Below are 24,338 nucleotides of genomic sequence, written 5' to 3'. Positions count from 1 at the left end.
ATACCTGTATGAGGTTAATTAGGTGACTAGGTTAATGCAGATTAGGGGTTAATAGTGCATTTATCTACCATTTTTAAAATATTATGCTTTCTTATGTATGATGCATACTCTTTTAACTATTGTATATACATTAATATTTATTTATTTTGTTGTTATTTATTTTGTGTTTTTTATTTTAAATATAAATATATATTTTAAAATGTATATTCATGTTACAAAAGGCATTAGCGTTACAATTAATTATAACGCAACAGTCTTTTATAACTTAAATATCTATTTTAAAAATATATTTTTATTTGCAATGATAAATGCATCAAGCAAGAATATCTACATTTGTATTTATATATTGAATACTTAAACTAATATTCAATTTACATGACCATGCATTTTATTTCAAAGATTGTAGATACAATGTAGCCAGGCCTTGCATTGATATTTAATATTTAAACAGTTATGCATTTATATTGCATATGGTTTAACTTCTGCATATACATGTAAATGTGTTATTGTAGCGTGTGTTTATTAGGGATACCAGATATATATGTTAATATACAGGGAGTGCAGAATTATTAGGCAAGTTGTATTTTTGAGGATTAATTTTATTATTGAACAACAACCATGTTCTCAATGAACCCAAAAAACTCATTAATATCAAAGCTGAATAGTTTTGGAAGTAGTTTTTAGTTTGTTTTTAGTTATAGCTATTTTAGGGGGATATCTGTGTGTGCAGGTGACTATTACTGTGCATAATTATTAGGCATCTTAACAAAAAACAAATATATACCCATTTCAATTATTTATTTTTACCAGTGAAACCAATATAAGATCTCAACATTCACAAATATACATTTCTGACATTCAAAAACAAAACAAAAACAAATCAGTGACCAATATAGCCACCTTTCTTTGCAAGGACACTCAAAAGCCTGCCATCCATGGATTCTGTCAGTGTTTTGATCTGTTCACCATCAACTTTGTGTGCAGCAGCAACCACAGCCTCCCAGACACTGTTCAGAGAGGTGTACTGTTTTCCCTCCTTGTAAATCTCACATTTGATGATGGACCACAGGTTCTCAATGGGGTTCAGATCAGGTGAACAAGGAGGCCATGTCATTAGATTTTCTTCTTTTATACCCTTTTTTGCCAGCCACGCTGTGGAGTACTTGGACGCGTGTGATGGAGCATTGTCCTGCATGAAAATCATGTTTTTCTTGAAGGATGCAGACTTCTTCCTGTACCACTGCTTGAAGAAGGTGTCTTCCAGAAACTGGCAGTAGGACTGGGAGTTGAGCTTGACTCCATCCTCAACCCGAAAAGGCCCCACAAGCTCATCTTTGATGATACCAGCCCAAACCACTACTCCACCTCCACCTTGCTGGCATCTGAGTCGGACTGGAGCTCTCTGCCCTTTACCAATCCAGCCACAGGCCCATCCATCTGGCCCATCAAGACTCACTCTCATTTCATCAGTCCATAAAACCTTAGAAAAATCAGTCTTGAGATATGTCTTGGCCCAGTCTTGACGTTTCAGCTTGTGTGTCTTGTTCAGTGGTGGTCGTCTTTCAGCCTTTCTTACCTTGGCCATGTCTCTGAGTATTGCACACCTTGTGCTTTTGGGCACTCCAGTGATGTTGCAGCTCTGAAATATGGCCAAACTGGTGGCAAGTGGCATCTTGGCAGCTGCACGCTTGACTTTTCTCAGTTCATGGGCAGTTATTTTGCGCCTTGGTTTTTCCACACGCTTCTTGCGACCCTGTTGACTATTTTGAATGAAACGATTGATTGTTCGATGATCACGCTTCAGAAGCTTTGCAATTTTAAGAGTGCTGCATCCCTCTGCAAGATATCTCACTATTTTTTACTTTTCTGAGCCTGTCAAGTCCTTCTTTTGACCCATTTTGCCAAAGGAAAGGAAGTTGCCTAATAATTATGCACACCTGATATAGGGTGTTGATGTCATTAGACCACACCCCTTCTCATTACAGAGATGCACATCACCTATTATGCTTAATTGGTAGTAGGCTTTCGAGCCTATACAGCTTGGAGTAAGACAACATGCATAAAGAGGATGATGTGGTCAAAATACTCATTTGCCTAATAATTCTGCACTCCCTGTATATAAAAAATTTGGTTGGCTGCAGGCGGCGGTCTGGGGCTCAATTCCTGTTCAGCACTGAGTTCCAGAAGCCCGTATAGGCTGAGTAGGTTTTTTTGGTGCTGCCAGCATTTTAGCGCATCTCTGTAACACACTATTTAAACATTGATCAAAACTTTAGAGACATAGCTAAATAGTTATAATAATGTTTATTACTTATAGTATAGTTTATTATACTTAGTTATTTTGCATTAGGTGGTTAGATGATGGGCGTCACAGGGGAGGTGTTGTGTACACATTACATCAGTGTAGGCAGTTTTAGGGGCTTAGCTGGGCATTTCGGGGGGGGTGTAAGTTAGACATGACATAGGTGTAGGTGATCAGGGGGTGTAACCTTTTCAGTGCAGGGGGAGTGTAGGTTAGCCATGATGTAGGTGTAGGCAGTCAGTGGGAGGTAGAGAGGTGACACAGGGGGAGTGTAGGTTAGATGTTATGTAGAAATAGGCGGTAGGGGGAGTTAGAGTGACACGCTTATGGGAGTAGCCTTCACTTTGCTTTGGATACATTGACACAAGATCGATATTTTCAATGCAGCAAGTGCAGATTGGGTTTTAGCAGCCATATTTTTCTCGCCAGCTATCAGCTGCTGAGACAAACATTGCCTGAGGTATTTAGTGTATGTATTGTAAAACTTGGGTCCCCAATGGAGTGCATATACAGAAACTAATTTTAGTTTCAGTCAGCACACTTCAAATAGGGCCCGCCCCCTGCAGTAATATGCCGATGAGCGACAATGTTAACAATGTGGGCCGGGACGTCATGCTCTCATTGACTTCTAAAGGAGAGACAACGCCACTTGCCAGCATTGTGCGGACACACACCTTTTTTCTAAACATTCCAATGGATCATCGCCTGCGATGCCGACAAGGCATTTAAAGCATTTTTCCAACGGTCCATTGATGTTTGAACACCAGTACCTTTCTCTCTCTAATCCCAGCGTTATTTTGTAAAGATGTTCACACTACAGATCTCAGTTTTTTATCTCAAACTAAAAGGTGGTGAGCTTTTCTCAAAACATTTAAAAGCTATATAACCATAATAAATAAACACATGCATACAAAAATATAGGCAATTGTAAGATTCTATATGCAGAAAGCAGTGTGATGTCATTTATAATGGCTACAGGATTTAATGTTTAAGGTGCACCCCCTGCTTACTACCAACGTCATTCTACGGAGCAAAGTGACCCTTTCCAGTAAACTCTACTACTTTCACTAGGAGACATCTAGCCACTGGCAGGGGCTGCTCACTTTTTTACAATAATTCCGCCAGGGCAACCCCTGTGAGGGTTTTTGGGAAAAAAACACTTCTTAAATTATCAGTTTTAGATCATTAGGTCCTTTGTGCTTTGTATTTTATATTATTTTACACTGTGATTTTACAAATTCTGGTGGTGCTTTCACAGTTTCTGTGTAACTTTAACAAATAACAAATAAGGATCATACTTTTATATTTATGTGCATCTTTTAGAAATGACATTGCACATTATTTGTTCTATTGAAAATAAAACTGAAAACCTGACAGCTTCAGTTTCTCACAGAGCTTCATTACATTCTATTGCCTCGATAAGCAGATTCTCTAGTTTGAAGAGAAAGTATAGTGCAGATTTCACAGGGTCTGAACTAACTAAATTCTATAAGAATAAGGACAGAACCTGGAAATCCTCAGGAGATGAGAGATGTCTTCCATAGAAAATAATAAAGCTAATAATAAAGCTCTATGATGATCTAAAGCTCTCAGCTCAGGTGATATTAAACAAAAACTTTACCGCTAGAGATGCTTATCTCACTATGAAGGGCCCTGTATGTGAAGGAGGGACTCCTATATAAAAATATAAGTTCTAAAATAAATCACAAAGTTTTAATGTAATTTCTCTCCAAAAATTACTACATTTTAAATTAGATACAATACTTAAAATAATATGCATTATACATGACAATACATATAATTTTAACATTAGATATAAAGGTAACGACATATAGCTCCTATAGTTATAATAGGGAGGTATTTTGTTGTTGTATACTTTATTAGTCAGGTAGCTTGCAGACATTATTTTTGTTTAGTCATCTGTTGGATTTAGCTTAATGTTTCAAGGGAATTATAGGGGAGACATAATGTAGGTGTAGTCGGTATTAAGGAGTTAGCTGGGTGTTTCATGGGAGTTTCGGCAAGGAGTGATGTAGGTCTGAACGGCATTAGGGAGTTAAAAAAACAAATAGAAAGATAAGCAGTCTACCAGGAACGAACAACAGCTCAGTGGCTTGTTCCATGGCCCGGTTACCACCTGGGAGTAGCTTATTTTTGCACAAATGTGCAAACTTTCCTGAATTATATCAGACTGATCCTGCCTAACAAGGTCAGTCGGCCCCGAAATACCAGGCAATTCTCCTCTGAACAAGGAAAACGGCAACCCCAGATAACCGTTTCATCCTCCTTTGTCCCTCGTCAGTGAGGTGCAGCCATATGCCTCTAAACACAATGCGCAAGGAGTCTGGTTTCCCCCATCCCCCTTAGGGAGACTTTCCCCAGGGTCATAATACAAATACAAAGAGAAGTAGTCTGCCAGGCAATAGGGGGTTAGCTGGGCATTCCAGGGGGTATAGCTAAAGTATGACATAGCTGTAAGTGTTCTGTGAGAGCTCGCATTCGCATTAGACCCAACTTGTAATATCACTAAGTTGAGATCAAATATCGCTTTCTTGAAAGCGATATTTTGTGCTCAATTTATAATCTTATATCAGAAAGATGAAATTATCGGAGCACAGGAAATCACTTAGAAAGCAAAAGTCATTTATTGGCAGCAGGTAAAACAATAAAAATTGCTTGCAAGCACAAGAAAAAAAAGGTATGACGCATTTTGGCGTTACGTCATCATCAGATACCTTATAATCTAGCCCTGAAATTCTTATTGCAGTGCAATCTAGGGAGGGAGGGAAAGATAGATAAGAGCACTTACTGTTACCTCAACTTTTTTCAACAATCAGTTGCACCAAACACTCCACCGGCATCTGTGAAGGGATATGGTGACTTTTCCACTTCAATGCAAACCTCATCTTCCTGTACAATGGTGGCATCTGCCCATCGGTTCATGCAAACCTGGTAAATTTTAAAAATAGGTTTGGTTTTCATGAACAGGTGTGAACTGGCTGAATCCCACAACTGGAATTATTTGTATTTCAGTTAGTCACTCCAGCCCTGATTCTTAAAAAAAAGATAAGAAAAAGAAAGAAGCCTACAACAAAATAAGTTATTATTTTTTGTATTGGGGGGATCAGTCCATCCCTGATTAAAAAAGCAAAAAAAAAAAGTTCTGTTAATAATAATAATGTTCATTTTATCTTTCAGGCCAGATCTACAACTTTACCGGCACTACTTGGCTGTTATTTTTGCAATAGAAGAGATTAATAAAAGGAATGACATTTTACCCAACATCACTTTGGGATATGATATTTATAACCCATTAAGCGATGGTCATGCAGCATTAGACAGCACCATGGCTATATTATCTGGTGACTCTAAATCTATACCAAACTACTCTTGTGCATGGAGAGGATTCGTGGCTGGTTTTATTGGAAGCCTGGTATATGAATACACCTACTTAATGTCTTTACTCACAGGGCTGTACCAATACTCACAGGTACTTACAGTTATATAAACTAAACTCTGGGGTGAGATTATTCTAAAGTTTCTTGTTGTTTAAAGGGATATTAAAGACAATTTTTTTCTTTCATGTTTTAGATAAAGCATACAATTTTCAACAAATTCCGAATATACTCCAGTTAACATATTTGCTTCATTCATCTGGTATCCTTTGTTATAGAACCAACAATGTACTACTAGGTCCTTGCTGAACACATCAGGTGAGCCAATGATAAGAGACGTATATGTGAAGCCACCAATCAGCAGCTAGATCCCAGTAATGCATTGCTGCTCCTGATGCTACCAAGGTATGCTTTTCAATAATGGATACAAAGTGAACAAAGCAAATTAAATAATAGAAGTAAATTGGTTGTGTAAAATTACATGTTCTGTCTTAATCATGATACTTTTTTATTTTATATTTTATTTATTCCTTTATATGAACTGTGTACTTATTTTTCCAATGTGGAAAAGTCTTTTGAAAATGTATCATATCTCTCCATTGTCAGACAACACATATGTTCCTCTTGTTAAGCTTGTGATTACTTATCTATCTATCTATCTATCTATCTATCTATCTATCTATCTATCTATCTATCTATCTATCTATCTGTCTGTCTGTCTGTCTGTCTGTCTGTCTGTCTGTCTGTCTGTCTGTCTGTCTGTCTGTCTGTCTGTCTGTCTGTCTGTCTGTCTGTCTGTCTGTCTGTCCGTCCGTCTGTCTGTCTGTCTGTCTGTCTGTCTGTCTGTCTATCTATCTATCTATCTATCTATATATATATATATATATATATATATATACATACACACACACACTCACTGACTACTTTATTAGGTACACCTGTTCAATTGCTTGGTAACACAAATTGCCAATCAGCTAATCACGTGGCAGCAAATCAATGTATTTAGGCATCTAGACGTGGTGAACGTGACTCGCTGAAGTTCAAACTTTACATCAGAATTGATAATAAAGGGGATTTAAGTGACTTTGAACATGGCATGGTTGTTGGTGCCATATGGGCTGATCTGAGTATTTAAAAAAACTGCATATCTACTGGGATTTTCACGCACAACAATCTATAGGGTTTACAGTGAATGGTCTGAAAAAGAGAAAATATCCAGTGGGCGGCAGGGGGTGTATGTCAGAGGTCAGAGGAAAAAGGGCATACTGGTTCAAGCTGATAGAAAGGCAACAGTAACTCAAATAACCACTTGTTACAACCAAGGTATGCAAAATACCATCTCTGTAGGCACAACACGGCGAACCTTGAAGCAGATGGGTAACAGCAGAAGACCACACTGGGTGCCACTCCTGTCCGCTAAGAACAGGAAACTAAGAGGCCTACTTATCAAACCATCAACTTACTTGCATTCAATGGCACCAATACGCTTGCCTGACATTGCCTAACATCACGGCCGTGGACCTGAATATGCTCTCCATATTTAACAAAATATTAACTTTATTTTAAATATTAATTCTTCCCTATCTTATAATAAATTTAAACTTACCTTTAGATTTAAATTAAACTATTAAACTAATAATTATCCTACCCTAACTATTATAATAAATTACATTAAACTATATTAAATTAATAATTAATCTACCCTAACTATTATAATAAATTATAATAAATTACATTAAACTATATTAAACTAAAAATTAATCTACCCTAACTATTATAATAAATTACATAAAACTATATTAACCCTTTAATGACCACAGCACTTTTCCATTTTCTGTCCGTTTGGGACCAAGGCTATTTCTCCAACATTGGTGTGTCCGGTCCACGGCATCATCCATTACTTGTGGGATATTCTCCTCCCCCACAGGGAAAGGCAAGGAGAGCACACAGCAAGAGCTGTCCATATAGTCCCTCCCAGGCTCCGCCCCCCCAGTCATTCTCCTTGCCGCTCTGAACAAGTAGCATCTCCTCGGGGATGGTGAGGAGTTTGTGGTGTTTAGTTGTAGTTTTTTATTCTTCTATCAAGAGTTTGTTATTTTAAAATAGTGCTGGTATGTACTATTTACTCTGAAACAGAAAGAGATGAAGAGTTCTGTTTGAAAGAGGATTATGATTTTAGCAGCAGTCACTAAAATCAGTTTCTGTTCCCACACAGGACTGTTGAGATGAGATAACTTCAGTTGGGGGGAACAGTTGGCAGACTTTTCTGCTCAAGGTATGACTAGCCATTTTTCTAACAAGACTGTGTAATGCTGGAAGGCTGTCTTTTTTCCCTCATGGGGATCTGTAAGCCATTTTCTTAGTCTCAAACAGAATAAAGGGCTTATTATGGGCTATAAACTGGTAGACACTTTTAGGGGCTAAATCGATTGCTTTATTTAAGTATTATATGCAGTTTGAAGTTGAATTTCACACTTTTATAACATTGGGGAACGTTTTTATCTCCAGGCACTTGTTAAGACACCTTCCCAGTCAGGAAGGGCCTTTCTCTGTAGTAGGCAGAGTCTCATTTTCGCACCATTACTGCACAGTTTCTTTTGAGTACAGTACATGCAGCTGCATGTGTGAGAGTCTGGAATCCACTAAAAACATTCCTAGAAGGCTTCATTTGGTATCATATACCCCCTGGGATTGGTGAAGTCGCAGCAAAGGCTGTGGCTGGGACTGTAAGGGGGTTAAAATTGTAAACGGCTCCGGTTTCAACATTTTAAGGGTTAACAGCTTGAAAATTGGGGTGCAATACTTTGAATACATTAAGACACTGTGGTGAAAATTTGGTAAAGATTGGATAATTCCTTCATAGTTTTTCACATATTCAGTAATAAAGTGTGCCCTGTTTAACATTTAAAGAGACAGTAACGGTTTTGTTTTAAAACGGTTTTTGTGCTTTATTAACCAGTTTAAGCCTGTTTAACATGTCTGTACCTTCAGATAGATCATGTTTCTGTATGTATGGTAGCCAATGTGGTTCCCCCTTCAAATATGTGTGATAATTGTGCCATAGCGTCCAAACAAAGTAAGGACAGTACTGTCACAAATTGTAAAGTTGCCCAGGATGATTCCTCAGATGAAGGAAGTAGACATAGTTCTACATTATCTCCTTCTGTGTCTATACCAGTTATGCCTGCGCAGGCGACACCTAGTACTTCTAGCGCGCCAATGCTTGTTACTATAACTCCATAGCTAATATTTTATCCAAAATGCCAGCATTTCAGAGAAAGCGCGATTGCTCTGTTTTAAACACTGTAGAGCAGGAGAGAGCTGATGATAATTTTTCTGTCATACCCTCACACCAATCTGAAGTGGCAGTGAGGGAGGGTTTGTCAGATGGGGAAATTTCTGATAGGAAGAGTTTCTCAGCAGGCAGAACCTGATTTTGTGACATTTAAATTAGAGTATCTCCGCACATTACTTAAGGAGGTGCTATCTACTGTGGATGATTGTGACAATCTGGTCATCCCAGAAAAATTTGTGCAAGATGGACAAGTTCCTTGAGGTCCCGGTGCACCCTGATGCTTTTCCGATACCTAAACGGGTGGCGGACATAGTGTATAAGGAGTGGGAGAAGCCAGGCATACCTTTTGTCCCTCCTCCTATATTTAAGAAATTGTTCCCTATGGTCGACCCCAGGAAGGACACATGGCAAACAGTCCCTAAGGTCGAGGGGGTGGTTTCTACTCTAGCCAAGCACACGACCATTCCTATTGAGGACAATTGTGCTTTCAAAGATCCTATGGATAAAAAATTAGAGGGTTTGCTTAAAAAGATTTTTGTACAGCAAAGTTACCTCCTTCAACCTATTTCGTGCATTATTCCTGTCACTACAGTGGCGTGGTTCTGGTTCGAGGAACTGGAAAAGTCGCTCAGTAGGGAGACTCCGTATGAGGAAGTCATGGACAGAATTCACGCACTTAAGTTAGCTAATTCCTTTATTTTAGACGCCGCTTTGCAGTTAGCGAGGTTAGCGGCGAAAAATTCAGGGTTTCCAATTGTGGCGCGCAGAGCGCTCTGGCAAAAGTCTAGGTCGGCGGATGTATCTTCCAAGACAAAATTGCTTAATATCCCCTTCAAAGGTAAGACCCTTTTTGGGCCAGAATTGAAAGAGATTATTTCAAACATCTCGGGGGGAAAGGGCCATGCCCTCCCACAAGATAAACCTTTCAAGGCTAAGAATAAGTCCAATTTTCGTTCCTTTTGCAATTTCAGGAACGGAACGGCATCCAACTCGGCAGCCTCTAGACAAGAGGGTAACGCTTCCCAGACTAAACCAGCTTGGAAATCAATGCAAGGCTGGAACAAGGGTAAACAGGCCAAGAAGCCTGCTGCTGCTACCAAAACAGCATGAAGGGGTAGACCCCGATCCGGGACCGGATCTTGTAGGGGGCAGACTCTCTCTCTTTGCTCAGGCTTGGGCAAGAGATGTTTAGATCCCTATGCACTAGAAATAGTCTCTCAGGGTTTTCTTACACAAACGACTGGCAGCTGTGCCAGATGTACAAGCTTTTGTACAAGCTTTGGTCAGAATCAAGCCTGTTTACAGACCTTTGACTCCTCCCTGGAGTCAAAATTTAGTTTTTTCAGTTCTTCAAGGGGTTCCATTTGAACCCTTACATTCCATAGATATCAAGTTACTATCTTGGAAAGTTGTGTTTTTGGTTGCTATTTCTTCTGCTAGAAGAGATTCTGAACTATCTGCTTTGCAGTGTGATCCACCCTATCTGGTGTTCCATTCAGATAAGGTTGTTTTGCGTATCAAGCCTGGTTTTCTTCCTAAAGTTGTTTCCAACAAGAATATTAACCAGGAAATAGTTGTCCCTTCTTTGTGTCTGAATCCAGTTTCAAAGAAGGAACGTTTGTTACACAATTTAGATGTAGTCCGTGCTTTAAAATTCTATTTAGAAGCAACAAAGGATTTCAGACAAACTTCTTCTTTGTTTGTTGTTTATTCTGGTAAGAGGAGAGGACAAAAAGCTACTGCTACCTCTCTTTCTTTCTTTCTGGCTGAAAAGCATTATCCGATTGACTTATGAGACTGCCGGACGGCAGCCTCCTGAACGAATCACAGCTCACTCTACTAGGGCTGTGGCTTCCACATGGGCCTTCAAGAACGAGGCTTCTGTTGATCAGATATGTAAGGCAGCGACTTGGTCTTCTCTGCACACTTTTGCCAAATTCTACAAATTTGATACTTTTGCTTCTTCAGAGGCTATTTTTGGGAGAAAGGTTTTGCAAGCCGTGGTGCCTTCTGTTTAGGTAACCTGATTTGCTCCCTCCCTTCATCCGTGTCCTAAAGCTTTGGTATTGGTTCCCACAAGTAATGGATGATGCCGTGGACCGAACACACCAATGTTGGAGAAAACAGAATTTATGCTTACCTGATAAATTACTTTCTCCAAAGGTGTGTCCGGTCCACGGCCCGCCCTGGTTTTTTAATCAGGTTTGAAAAATTTCTTTCTCTATACACTACAGTCACCACGGCACCCTATAGTTTCTCCTTTTTTTCTCCTAACCGTCGGTCGAATGACTGGGGGGGCGGAGCCTGGGAGGGACTATATGGACAGCTCTTGCTGTGTGCTCTCCTTGCCTTTCCCTGTGGGGGAGGAGAATATCCCACAAGTAATGAATGATGCCGTGGACCGGACACGCCGTTGGAGAAAGTAATTTATCAGGTAAGCATAAATTCTGTTTTTTACACTTTTGCGGTGTTTGTGTTTAGCTGAAATTTTCCTCTTACTGATTTACTGTACCCACACATATTATATACCGTTTTTCTCGCCATTAAATGAACTTTCAAAATATACCATTATTTTCATCATATCTTATAATTTACTATAAAAAAATTATAAAATATGAGGAAAAAATGGAAAAAAAACACACTTTTTCTAACTTTGACCCCCAAAATCTGTTACACATCTACAACCACCAAAAAACACCCATGCTAAATAGTTTCTAAATTTTGTCCTGAGTTTAGAAATACCCAATGTTTACATTTTCTTTGCTTTTTTTGCAAGTTATAGGGCAATAAATACAAGTAGCACTTTGCCATTTCCAAACCACTTTTTTAAAAATTAGCGCTAGTTACATTAGAACACTAATATCTTTCAGGAATCTCTAAATATCCATTGACATGTATATATTTTTTTTTAGAAGACATCCCAAAGTATTGATCTAGGCCCATTTTGGTATATTTCATGCCACCATTTCACCGCCGAATGCGATCAAATAAAAAATTTTTTTCACTTTTTCACAAATTTTTTCACAAACTTTAGGTTTTTCACTGAAATTATTTACAAACAACTCATGAAATTATGGCATAAATGGTTGTAAATGCTTCTCTGGGATCCCCTTTGTTCATAAATAGCAGACATATATGGCTTTGGCTTTGCTTTTTGGTAATTAGAAGGCTGCTAAATGCCACTGCGCACCACACGTGTATTATGCCCAGCAGTGAATGGGTTAATTAGGGAGCATGTAGGGAGCTTCTAGGGTTAATTTTAGCTCCAGTGTAGTGTAGTAGACAACCCAAAGTATAGATCTAGGCCCATTTTGGTATATTTCATGCCACCATTTCACCGCCAAAAGCAATCAAATAAAAAAAAAATTGTTCACTTTTTCAAACTTTAGGTTTCTCACTAAAATTATTTACAAACAGCTTGTGCAATTATGGCACAAATGGTTGTAAATGCTTCTCTGGGATCCCCTTTGTTCAGAAATAGCAGACATATATGGCTTTGGCGTTGCTTTTTGGTAATTAGAAGGCCGCTAAATGCTGCTGCGCATAACATGTGTATTATGGCCAGCAGTGAAGGGGTTAATTAGGTAGTTTGTAGGGAGCTTGCAGGGTTAATTTTAGCTTTAGTGTAGAGATCAGACTCCCACCTGACACATGCCACCCGCTGATCCCTCCGAAACAGCTCTCTTCCCTCTGCCAGTACCCAGTTTGCAAATAAAAATGTTTTTTTTTTATTATTTGTTATTTGTTTCTGTAGTGTAGCTTCCCCCCCACAGTCCACTATCCCACCAGCCAAACCGATCACTAAATAAATATAACTACCCCTTTGATCCCCACTTCTAACTAAAAATTTTCTGTAGCGTAGTGGTTCCCACCCGCTCCCTCCCCGTGCACGCGCCCGCCCGGCCTCCCCGTGCACGCGCGCGTACCCGTGCGCGCCCCCCCGGTCGTCCCCGCCCCCGATCCCGCCCCCCTCTGCATCACAAAGGCCATCGATGGCTGCCACCCGCCTCCCACACCGGCTCCCACCCACCAACGAACGTAGCCGTTAATGTCCGGTGCAGAGAGGGCCACAGAGTGGCTCTCTCTGCACCGGATGGCTAAAAATGGTAATTTCAGGATGCCTCGATATCGAGGCATCACTGCAATAACCGGAAAGCAGCTGGAAGCGAGCAGGATCGCTTCCAGCTGCTTTCCACACCGAGGACGTGCAGGGTACGTCCTCAGGCGTTAACTGCCTTTATTTTTGAGGACGTACCCTGCACGTCCTCGGTCGTTAAGAGGTTAAACTATTAAACTAATTAACCTACCCTAACGATTATACTAAATTACATTACTATTAATTAACCTACCCTAACTATTATACTAAAATTACATAAAACTATATTAAACTATTAATTAACCTACCCTAACTATTAGACTAAAATTACATTAAACTACAAATTAAATTAATTAAATTAAATATAATATCCCCTTCAAAGGTAAGACCCTTTTTGGGCCAGAATTGAAAGAGATTATTTCAAACATCTCGGGGGGAAAGGGCCATGCCCTCCCACAAGATAAACCTTTCAAGGCTAAGAATAAGTCCAATTTTCGTTCCTTTTGCAATTTCAGGAACGGAACGGCATCCAACTCGGCAGCCTCTAGACAAGAGGGTAACGCTTCCCAGACTAAACCAGCTTGGAAATCAATGCAAGGCTGGAACAAGGGTAAACAGGCCAAGAAGCCTGCTGCTGCTACCAAAACAGCATGAAGGGGTAGACCCCGATCCGGGACCGGATCTTGTAGGGGGCAGACTCTCTCTCTTTGCTCAGGCTTGGGCAAGAGATGTTTAGATCCCTATGCACTAGAAATAGTCTCTCAGGGTTTTCTTCTGGAATTCAAGGAACTACCCTCAAGGGGAAGGTTCCACATGTCTCACTTCAAACCAAATAAAGGGACAGGCATTCTTACATTGTGTAGAAGACCTGTTAAAGATGGGAGTGATACACCCAGTTCCATCTGTGGAACAAGGTCAGGGGTTTTACTCAAATCTGTTTGTAGTTCCCAAAAAAAAAAAAAAAAAAAGAGGGAACTTTCAGACCAATTCTGGATTTAAAAATTCTAAACAAATTTCTCAGAGTTCCATCGTTCAAAATGGAAACCATTCGAACAATTTTACCTTCAATCCAGGAGGGTCAATTTATGACTAGCGTGGATTCAAAGGATGCGTATCTACATATTCCTATCCACAAAGATCATCCAAGGATTTTCACAAAGGTGCTAGGGTCCCTTCTAGCGGTTCTAAGACCAAGGGGTATTGCAGTAGCACCTTATCTGGACGACATTCTAATCCAAACGTCGTCTCTTTCCAAAGCAAAGGCTCATACAGACATTGTTCTAGCCTTTCTCAGATCTCACGGGTGGAAGGTGAACGTAGAAAAGAGTTCCCTGTCTCCGTCGACAAGAGTTCCCTTCTTGGGAACGATAATAGATTCTTTAAAAATGAAGATCTTCCTGACAAAAGTCAGAAAGTCAAAGCTTCTAAACGCTTGTCAAGTTCTTCACTCTATTCTATAGCCTTCCATAGCTCAGTGCATGGAAGTAGTAGGGTTGATGGTTGCAGCAATGGACATAGTTCCTTTTGCTCGAATTCATCTAAGACCATTATAACTGTGCATGCTCAAGCAGTGGAATGGGGACTATACAGACTTGTCTCCAAAGATTCAAGTAGACCAGATGACCAGAGACTCACTCCGTTGGTGGTTGTCACAGGATCACTTGTCTCAGGGAATGAGTTTCCACAGACCAGAGTGGGTCATTGTCACGACCGACGCCAGTCTATTAGGCTGGGGCGCGGTCTGGTATTCCCTGAAAGCTCAGGGTCTATGGTCTCGGGAACAGTCTCTTATCCCGATAAACATCCTGGAACTGAGAGCGATATTCAATGCTCTCCGGGCTTGGCCTCAACTAGCGAAGGCCGGATTCATAAGATTCCAGTCAAACAACATGACGACTGTAGTTTACATCAACCATCAGGGAGGAACAAAGAGTTCCTTGGCGATGAGAGTATCCAAGATCATCAAATGGGCGGAGGATCACTCCTGCCATCTATCTGCAATTCACATCCCAGGAGTAGACAACTGGGAGGCGGATTATCTGAGTCGTCAGACTTTCCATCCGGGGGAGTGGGAACTCCACCCAGAGGTTTTTTGCCCAGTTGACTCAATTATGGGGCATTCCAGACATGGATCTGATGGCGTCTCGTCAGAATTTCAAGGTTCCTTGCTACGGGTCCAGATCCAGGGATCCCAAGGCGACTCTAGTGGATGCATTAGTGACGCCTTGGTCGTTCAACCTAGCTTATGCGTTTCCACCGTTCCCTCTCCTTCCCAGGCTTGAAATAGCCAGGATCAAACAGGAGAAGGCTTTGGTGATTCTGATAGCTCCGGCATGGCCATGCAGGACTTGGTATGCAGACCTGGTGAATATGTCATCGGCTCCACCAGGGAAGCTACCTTTGAGACAGGATCTTCTAGTACAAGGTCTATTTGAACATCCAAATCTAGTTTCTCTCCAGCAGACTGCTTGGAAATTGAACGCTTGATTTTATCCAAGCGCAGGTTTTCAGATTCAGTGATAGATACTCTGGTCCAAGCCAGAAAACCTGTGACTAGAAGGATTTACCATAAAATATGGAAAAGATATATCTGTTGGTGTGAATCCAAGGGATTCTCATGGATTAAAATTGCCAGGATCCTCTCCTTTCTCCAAGAAGGTTTGGATAAGGGATTGTCAGCGAGTTCTCTAAAGGGACATATTTCTGCTTTATCTGTCTTGTTACACAAACGACTGGCAGCTGTGCCAGATGTACAAGCTTTTGTACAAGCTTTGGTCAGAATCAAGCCTGTTTACAGACCTTTGACTCCTCCCTGGAGTCAAAATTTAGTTTTTTCAGTTCTTCAAGGGGTTCCATTTGAACCCTTACATTCCATAGATATCAAGTTACTATCTTGGAAAGTTGTGTTTTTGGTTGCTATTTCTTCTGCTAGAAGAGATTCTGAACTATCTGCTTTGCAGTGTGATCCACCCTATCTGGTGTTCCATTCAGATAAGGTTGTTTTGCGTATCAAGCCTGGTTTTCTTCCTAAAGTTGTTTCCAACAAGAATATTAACCAGGAAATAGTTGTCCCTTCTTTGTGTCTGAATCCAGTTTCAAAGAAGGAACGTTTGTTACACAATTTAGATGTAGTCCGTGCTTTAAAATTCTATTTAGAAGCAACAAAGGATTTCAGACAAACTTCTTCTTTGTTTGTTGTTTATTCTGGTAAGAGGAGAGGACAAAAAGCTACTGCTACCTCTCTTTCTTTCTTTCTGGCTGAAAAGCATTATCCGATTGACTTATGAGACTGCCGGACGGCAGCCTCCTGAACGAATCACAGCTCACTCTACTAGGGCTGTGGCTTCCACATGGGCCTTCAAGAACGAGGCTTCTGTTGATCAGATATGTAAGGCAGCGACTTGGTCTTCTCTGCACACTTTTGCCAAATTCTACAAATTTGATACTTTTGCTTCTTCGGAGGCTATTTTTGGGAGAAAGGTTTTGCAAGCCGTGGTGCCTTCTGTTTAGGTAACCTGATTTGCTCCCTCCCTTCATCCGTGTCCTAAAGCTTTGGTATTGGTTCCCACAAGTAATGGATGATGCCGTGGACCGAACACACCAATGTTGGAGAAAACAGAATTTATGCTTACCTGATAAATTACTTTCTCCAAAGGTGTGTCCGGTCCACGGCCCGCCCTGGTTTTTTAATCAGGTTTGAAAAATTTCTTTCTCTATACACTACAGTCACCACGGCACCCTATAGTTTCTCCTTTTTTTCTCCTAACCGTCGGTCGAATGACTGGGGGGGCGGAGCCTGGGAGGGACTATATGGACAGCTCTTGCTGTGTGCTCTCCTTGCCTTTCCCTGTGGGGGAGGAGAATATCCCACAAGTAATGAATGATGCCGTGGACCGGACACGCCGTTGGAGAAAGTAATTTATCAGGTAAGCATAAATTCTGTTTTTTACACTTTTGCGGTGTTTGTGTTTAGCTGAAATTTTCCTCTTACTCATTTACTGTACCCACACATATTATATACCGTTTTTCTCGCCATTAAATGAACTTTCAAAATATACCATTATTTTCATCATATCTTATAATTTACTATAAAAAAATTATAAAATATGAGGAAAAAATGGAAAAAAACACACTTTTTCTAACTTTGACCCCCAAAATCTGTTACACATCTACAACCACCAAAAAACACCCATGCTAAATAGTTTCTAAATTTTGTCCTGAGTTTAGAAATACCCAATGTTTACATTTTCTTTGCTTTTTTTGCAAGTTATAGGGCAATAAATACAAGTAGCACTTTGCCATTTCCAAACCACTTTTTTAAAAATTAGCGCTAGTTACATTAGAACACTAATATCTTTCAGGAATCTCTAAATATCCATTGACATGTATATATTTTTTTTTAGAAGACATCCCAAAGTATTGATCTAGGCCCATTTTGGTATATTTCATGCCACCATTTCACCGCCGAATGCGATCAAATAAAAAAATTTTTTCACTTTTTCACAAATTTTTTCACAAACTTTAGGTTTTTCACTGAAATTATTTACAAACAACTCATGAAATTATGGCATAAATGGTTGTAAATGCTTCTCTGGGATCCCCTTTGTTCATAAATAGCAGACATATATGGCTTTGGCTTTGCTTTTTGGTAATTAGAAGGCTGCTAAATGCCACTGCGCACCACACGTGTATTATGCCCAGCAGTGAATGGGTTAATTAGGGAGCATGTAGGGAGCTTCTAGGGTTAATTTTAGCTCCAGTGTAGTGTAGTAGACAACCCAAAGTATAGATCTAGGCCCATTTTGGTATATTTCATGCCACCATTTCACCGCCAAAAGCAATCAAATAAAAAAAAAATTGTTCACTTTTTCAAACTTTAGGTTTCTCACTAAAATTATTTACAAACAGCTTGTGCAATTATGGCACAAATGGTTGTAAATGCTTCTCTGGGATCCCCTTTGTTCAGAAATAGCAGACATATATGGCTTTGGCGTTGCTTTTTGGTAATTAGAAGGCCGCTAAATGCTGCTGCGCATAACATGTGTATTATGGCCAGCAGTGAAGGGGTTAATTAGGTAGTTTGTAGGGAGCTTGCAGGGTTAATTTTAGCTTTAGTGTAGAGATCAGACTCCCACCTGACACATGCCACCCCCTGATCCCTCCGAAACAGCTCTCTTCCCTCCCCCACCCCACAATTGTCCCCGCCATCTTAAGTACTGGCAGAAAGTCTGCCAGCACTAAAATAAAAGGTATATTTACATATGCTGCTATGTAGGGTCCCCCCTTAGACCCCAACCTCCCTGATCCCCCCAAAATAGCTTCCTAACCCTCCCCCTCTGCCTTATTGGGGCCATCTTGGGTACTGGCAGCTGTCTGCCAGTACCCAGTTTGCAAATAAAAATGTTTTTTTTTTATTATTTGTTATTTGTTTCTGTAGTGTAGCTTCCCCCCCACAGTCCACTATCCCACCAGCCAAACCGATCACTAAATAAATATAACTACCCCTTTGATCCCCACTTCTAACTAAAAATTTTCTGTAGCGTAGTGGTTCCCACCCGCTCCCTCCCCGTGCACGCGCCCGCCCGGCCTCCCCGTGCACGCGCGCGTACCCGTGCGCGCCCCCCCGGTCGTCCCCGCCCACGATCCCGCCCCCCTCTGCATCACAAAGGCCATCGATGGCTGCCACCCGCCTCCCACACCGGCTCCCACCCACCAACGAACGTAGCCGTTAATGTCCGGTGCAGAGAGGGCCACAGAGTGGCTCTCTCTGCACCGGATGGCTAAAAATGGTAATTTCAGGATGCCTCGATATCGAGGCATCACTGCAATAACCGGAAAGCAGCTGGAAGCGAGCAGGATCGCTTCCAGCTGCTTTCCACACCGAGGACGTGCAGGGTACGTCCTCAGGCGTTAACTGCCTTTATTTTTGAGGACGTACCCTGCACGTCCTCGGTCGTTAAGAGGTTAAACTATTAAACTAATTAACCTACCCTAACGATTATACTAAATTACATTACTATTAATTAACCTACCCTAACTATTATACTAAAATTACATAAAACTATATTAAACTATTAATTAACCTACCCTAACTATTAGACTAAAATTACATTAAACTACAAATTAAATTAATTAAATTAAATATATTATATATTTAAAAACCTAACCCTACTCAAATAATGTAAATCTACTATTAAAAATTACAAAGTTACAAAAAACTAACAACTAAGTTACACAAAATAACAAACACTAAGTTACAAAAAAAATAAACACTAAGTTACACAAAATAAAAAATAATTTATCAAATATTTAAACTACACCTAATCTACGATCATTTATTTTTTATTTTGTGTAACTTAGTGTTTATTTTTTTTATTTTTGTAATTTAGTGTTTGTTATTTTCTGTAACTCAGTTGTTAGTTTTTTGTAACTTTGTAATTTTTAATAGTAGATTTAAATTATTTGAGTAGGGTTAGGTTTTTAAATATATAATATATTTAATTTAATTTGTAGTTTAATGTAATTTTAGTATAACAGCTAGGGTAGGTTAATTAATAGTTTAATATAGTTTTATGTAATTTTAATATAATAGTTAGGGTAGGTTAATTAATAATAATGTAATTTAGTATAATAGTTAGGGTAGGTTAATTAATAATAATGTAATTTAGTATAATAGTTAGGGTAGGTTAATTAGTAGTTTAATATAGTTTAATATAGTTTAATTTAAATCTAAAGATAAGTTTAAATGTATTATAAGATAGGGATGAGTTAATATTTAATATAAAGTTTGCGGGTTGCTAGGTATAGGGGTTAATAGGTTAATTTAGTTTATGGCGATGTGGGGGGCTGGCAGTTTAGGGTTTAATAGGTTTAGTAAGTGGTAGTGAGGTGGGAGGCCAGGGGATTAGGGGTCAATACATTTATTTAGTTGCGGTGGGCTCTGGGAGCGGCGGGATAGGGGTTAATAACATTATGTAGGTGGCAATGGTGTTGGGGCGACAGATTAGTGATTAATAAGTATAATGTAGGTGGCGCGATGTTAGGTTGGCAGAATAGGGGTTATAATATTATATAGGTGGCGGCGGTGTAGGGGGCAGCAGATTAGGGGTTAGTAAGTATAATGTAGGTGGTGGCAATGTCGGGGTGGCAGAATAGGGGTTAATAACATTATGTAGGTGGCAGCGGTGTAGGGGCGGCAGATTAGGGGTTAATAAGTATAATTTAGGTGGCGGCGATGTCAGAGCAGCAGAATAGGGGTTAATAACATTATGTAGGTGGTGGCGGTATAGGGGGTGCCAGATTAGGGGTTAATAAGTATAATGTAGGTGGCGGCTGTGTTGGGGCAGCAGATTAGGGGTTAATAAGTATAATGTAGGTGGCGGCAGTGTCGAAAGGCATATTAGGGGTGTTTAGACTCGGGGCACATGTTAGGTGTAAACATAACTTTTATTCTCCCATAGAAATCAATGGGATATCTGGCAGTGAACATGAGCTTTTGCTGCTTTCAGACTCCCATTGATTCCTATGGCATCAGCTGCCTCCAGGGAGGCACATTGAAAAGCAGGTACGCTGGGCCAGAATAGTGGTGAGCGTACCTGTTAGATATTTGATAACTTGCAAAAGTAGTCAGATAGTGCCGAATTTGCATTCGGAACATCTGTAGTGACGTAAGCATCGATCTGTGTTGGACTGAGACCAGCGGATCACATGTTACATCACAGATTTCAACTTTTGCCGGTCTGTAGGCTTTGATAAATAAGGGGAATCAGGCTCGCCACAATTATGCTGAGGAATTCCAGCGTATTTGCAGTTGACGGCTCGATAAATAGGCCTCTAACGCTTCAATTTGGCTTCCAGTGGGAGGAGCGTGAAGGGAGAACGTGCGCTCTGTAGCTTTAGTGAGAGGAGCTGGTAACCAAACACCCCTGTATACTCATACTCCTATTGTCAGGATATAGAGAGCCCTGCCTGGGGATCAACTATCATTAGCTGCATCAAATGGAAGCTACAGTCGCCAACAGAGGCCGGACGGCACTGGCCGCAGATACACGCAAGAGACTGCAGGGCTGGTGGGCCAACCAGACTGTGGAAAGAATTATGGTGATCAACACTATATACACAATTCTTTATTTTGGCAGCTTATCAGCTAGAGATACGACAGAGAGTACTACCCATAGAGACCAGATGAAATCTTCCTAATTCCGCTGTACAGTCCTGCTGTTGTTGGGACCCTGAACCAGACATGAGGTGTTGCGGGTGGAGCAGGGTTGTAGAAGGCAAAAGTGAAGTGGTCGGGAGCACGCACTGAAGTCAGAGCTGAAGCCGAAGGAAACCGCAAGTATTTTTCTGACACAATGCTATAGCGTTTCAATCAGGCCATACTGCGTGTACCTGCTGTGGAACATTTTTAAATAACGATCAATTAGTTAGCTAATTAGTTATACTATATATTATAAAGTCTATAAGGAAGGGACACAGATATACGAGATAGGGGCAACATGAAAGTTTGCTATTATGCTTAACATCCACAGTGTGAGTTCTGAGTATAACAAATAAATATTGGATGTATTGATGCTTTGATATTAACAAGATAAACAGAAACCTAAAGGATACTTTATAATAAACACAGTGTACAACTCAGACTGTGAGAACACAGAGGACTAATCAGGAATAATACATTAACTTGGACTGGTGTGAGAGCATATTTATATATTTCTTTCAATATATGATCCCACTTATAGTAAGTTTTTTTCTATGGAACATACTGTAAATGTGAGGAAGCTCCTTGTTATAAAAGCAGTATCCATCTGAGAGATTAAAAAGGTTAGTTTATAGATAAACCTTATTTGTTCACTGAGTCAGAGGCATAGGGGCCCATTTATCAAGCTTCGTATGGAGCTTGAGGGCCCGTGTTTCTGGCGAGCCTGCAGGCTTACAAGAAACACCAGTTATGAAGCAGCGGTCTAAAGACCGCTGCTCCATAACCTGTCTGCCTGCTCTGAACAGGTGGACAGAGATCGCTACAATTCAACCCGATCGAGTGCAAGCTGGTTGATTGACACCCCCCTGCTGGCGGTCGATTGGCCGTAAATGTGCAGGGGGCGGTGTTGCACCAGCAGCTCACAAGAGCTGCTGATGCAATGCTGTATACAGAGAGCGTATTGCTCTCCGCATTCAGCGAGGTCTGTCAGACCTGATCCGCACTGTCGGATCAGGTCTGACAAACCTTTGTTAAATAGGCCCCATAGAAACATAGAATTTGATGGCAGATATGAACCATAGGCCCAAGAACTATAGGCCCAAGAACGATAGGCCCAAGAACCATAGGCCCAAGAACCATAGGCCCAACAAGTCTGCCCAAAACTCCCTAAAAGCATAAATGCATCTCTTTTGTAGGATACCCTTATGCTTTACCCATGACATTTTTGAAGTCCCCTACAGTGATTGCCATTGCCACTTCTTGTGGAATTTTATTACATGAATGAATACCCATTTCTGTAAATAAGTGATTCTACAAAGTACTCCTTAACCTACTACCCTTCAGTTTGAGATCAAGGACCAGAGATGTAGTATCTCCTTTGTAAAGTTATGGCCAGTATTTTCCATACATATGCATTGGCGCCTATCTATCAAGCTCTGAATGGAGCTTGAGGCCCCATGTTTCTAAAGACCGCTGCTCCATAACCCTGTCCGCCTGCTCTGAGCAGGTGGATAGACATCGCCGGAATTCAACCCGATCGAGTACGATCGGGTTGATTGACACCCCCTGCTGGCGGCTGATTGGCCGCGAGTCTGCAGGTGGTGGCGTTGCACCAGCAGCTCACAAGAGAAGCTGGTGCAATGCTGAATACGGATCGCATATTGCTCTCCGCATTCAGCGATGTCTGTCGGAACTGATCCGGGCTGTCGGATCAGGTCCAACAGACATTTGAAAAATTGGCATCATTGTCTCCCATTTAAATGTAGTAACAAGAACATATGATTAACTGCTCTCTGGGTGCTGTACCAAGCATTTATTGACATTAGGCCCTTGGTATGAAGGTTGCACCACCTATTATATAAGTATAGCAGAGGTTATGCTATGTAGTGCTCTCTTAAATGTTTGTAAAGTCATTTATATGTTTATCTATACACTTATGCTGTATTTTTAATTCAAAATGTGACACTTTGGGTGTGGCCAAGCAGCTAACATGGCTGGACGCATTATCTGCAGCTCGCCAGAAAAATCTACCTAATCTGCTGAATCTCGCTTTCTATGGACAAAATCTACAGCAGGAATTCCTATTAACCCTTTAAGGACACAGCTTTCAGTTTGCTCAATTGTTTTATGACGGAAAAATTCCGTCATATGTCCTTAAGAGGTTAATGAATGTATGAGCTCAGGGCGATCTGCAGGAACCTATTCTAAACTATACTACCAGTCTCTATCTCTACACTCGAAGGGCTGAGGCCTACCCGCATGAACCTGGCGTTTTCCCCCCCTGGCCGCCTGGGTTAAGGGGCCGCATACAGAGCCTTAAGGGAAGCTCCTATCACACCATCGGATACCATTCTGCCGTAGGCTGTTTCCTTACTTTGCCTAACAACCATGGACCGTCCCCAGAAGTTGACGTGGGGGACTCTAGTGAAACTTTTGAGCGATCACTATGGCCGCCTAGAGCAGCGTATGGATACATTCCTAGAGAGCCGCAAGTACCCAGAGGCAGCGCAATCAACCTCCCCCCTTACAGCGATTGACCTGACTAACACCACAGTTGCAGCGGAGCGGCAGAATGTTCCGACTGAGATACGCAGTAGGAGTGCGCATACGGAGGTGATCTTTCTTGTGTGTGAGGTAACTGGCGCCGTAGCTGTAAAAAGGTCCGCTCAGCAACCGGACTATCATGGGACCATGATGAGACCTGTTCAGGGGAACTCTCAGTCATCTGTAAGTAAGAGAAGATCTCAGTGAACATTTACATACGTGTCTGTATGGCAGCTGGATTTGCTGCCTTGGCTCATCCTCACTGAACTACTTGCAGTGCTAAACTGTACAACAGCCCTACTCAAAAACGTTAGCTTGAATGTCTCATGTGCTGCAGCCATAGCAAAAACCGGAGTGGGTTAGCGCTGAGAATTCCGTGAGGGCCTATGCATTGAACTTTAATGTGGACTTGATTTCACTGATTCTTTGCACAGCAGCCTAGTCACCTGTGTTCTCCTTTCTTTTTCTTTATTTTTTTATTTTTTTTTTTATTCTATGGGCTACAC

Source organism: Bombina bombina, chromosome 3, assembly GCF_027579735.1.
Source record: "Bombina bombina isolate aBomBom1 chromosome 3, aBomBom1.pri, whole genome shotgun sequence".
Lineage (NCBI taxonomy): Eukaryota > Metazoa > Chordata > Amphibia > Anura > Bombinatoridae > Bombina > Bombina bombina.
This window is presented reverse-complemented; position numbering follows the sequence as displayed.